The sequence below is a fragment of the Otolemur garnettii genome, unplaced genomic scaffold (assembly GCF_000181295.1).
Source record: "Otolemur garnettii isolate 467f Iridium unplaced genomic scaffold, OtoGar3 scaffold00133, whole genome shotgun sequence".
NCBI classification, from domain to species: Eukaryota; Metazoa; Chordata; class Mammalia; order Primates; family Galagidae; genus Otolemur; species Otolemur garnettii.
The window spans coordinates 5581596-5583355 of NW_003852528.1; positions in this window are offsets into that span (position 1 = coordinate 5581596).

A 1760-nucleotide genomic window follows, 5' to 3' on the forward strand; every position below is an offset into this window, starting at 1 on the left:
TTGATGCCTGGAGTCAGACTGCCCAGCCTGGCCCTTACCAGGGCCTCACATCCACAGGAAGAGCCGTCCACCAGGAGTTTCCAGAGTTCACCTCCGGACACTGCCAGCCTTGCTTTAGCGCATCGGCTTCAGTCCCACTTCCTCTTAGGCGGCAGCTCTGTGGTTTGTTTGGAATTAAAGTCCTGTTGAAGGCACAACGCAGACATGGATTTCTGAGCACCTCCCAAGTCAGCCTCAGAAGACCTTCAGGTTGGTGTGTGAGGAGTGATGGCCACTGTGGACTGGGATGCTCATGCAAGGTCAGGCGAGCTCATGGCCACATCCCCTCTGCCCCATGTGGTTTTTCAAGGGCTACCTCAGTGCGAGAGCAGGTGGAAAGAATGGCAGCAGGCTCTCCCCTGCTCAGGGGAGACAAGCATCGGAGGGTGGGGCCTGTGGGAATCCAAAGACATCCCTGCACAGGACGCAGCATGGATTTGAGGGCAGCAAGGTGCCTGGGCCGTCCTCTGGAGCAACAGTCCCCGGAGGGTCCGTGTCAGGGCACAGCCTTTTCTCCTTCAAGGGGTGTAGCATCTTAAGATGCACCATGCACCGTTTGCTGCTGCTTGCCTATCACACCAGTTTCCCAGTGATGGGAAAGGACGGGGAGGTCCCCTTCCTATATAACACTTGGCCTGGGGTTGGGCAGGAGCATGCTCCACCTGCAAGCCTTTCTCTGTTTTTGCCTTGCTCAGAATTGCCTATGTGGGTCAGAGGCTTTAGATGGTTGGGGCCCAACAGTTCAGACCCCAGTATTATGGTGTGTGAAGGCCACACAGCAGGGGTAGGCACAGCTGGCAATCTCCAGACACCCCCCCCCCACTTTCCCCCTACTCCCACGCACTACTTTCAACACCTAACACCTTTAATTTAGCCCGTGTCCTGGGCCCCAGGTGTGCCATAGCCACATTAGTCTGCTGTCATGCCACTAGGAGATATAGGTAGCAAGAGGGTTTGGCGAGCTTGTCGGCTGATGGCTGTAGGGACCTTTCTTACAAGCATTTGGCTCATAATTGGCTTCTACTTGGGCAGACTGGGGGCCAAGCTCCCTCCAGCCAAGCCTCACTGACCACTAGCAGAGAGCACTCCCAACCCCCAAGTGTTGATGACATAATTTATTTCCATATTCCTTTTCTCTTCCCTACCCCCTCCTCCTCCTTTCCAAGATATAGTTGGGTGGGAGGGAGGCTGGACACTGCATTCCTGGAGAGCTCTACATCCCCCTGGGGGCGGAGGAGGTTGGGCTGCAGTGGAAGTAAGTGGACACCTTGACCAAAGGGGAGCTCTGTCTTGTGTGTTTTGAAAAAGGCTTACTAAAGAGAATGTCCATTCTTAGTATAGTTTGCAGTTCTTAATGGCAAATAATAACAATTTCAGTAGAAAACGGTTTGTGTCTATTGATTCTTCCTCAAGTTAGAGTTGGATGTGATTTCCAGAAAAATAGCATTTCAGTCCATAACAGCACATGTAAAGGATGTGGTGGTCTACCCTGAGTGAGCCTATCCTGCTCCCAACCTGGCTCTTTGCACACTGTGATGTTTGTCCTTACATGTGTTGGGTGAACATGTGACCGTAAAAGGAAAAAGTGTAAGAAAAGTGATTTTAGAAAAATCAAATGGGCTCGGCGCCTGTGGCTCAAGCGGCTAAGGCGCCAGCCACATACACCTAAGGTGGCGGGTTCGAATCCCCAGCCCGGCCCACCAAACAACAATGATGGCTGC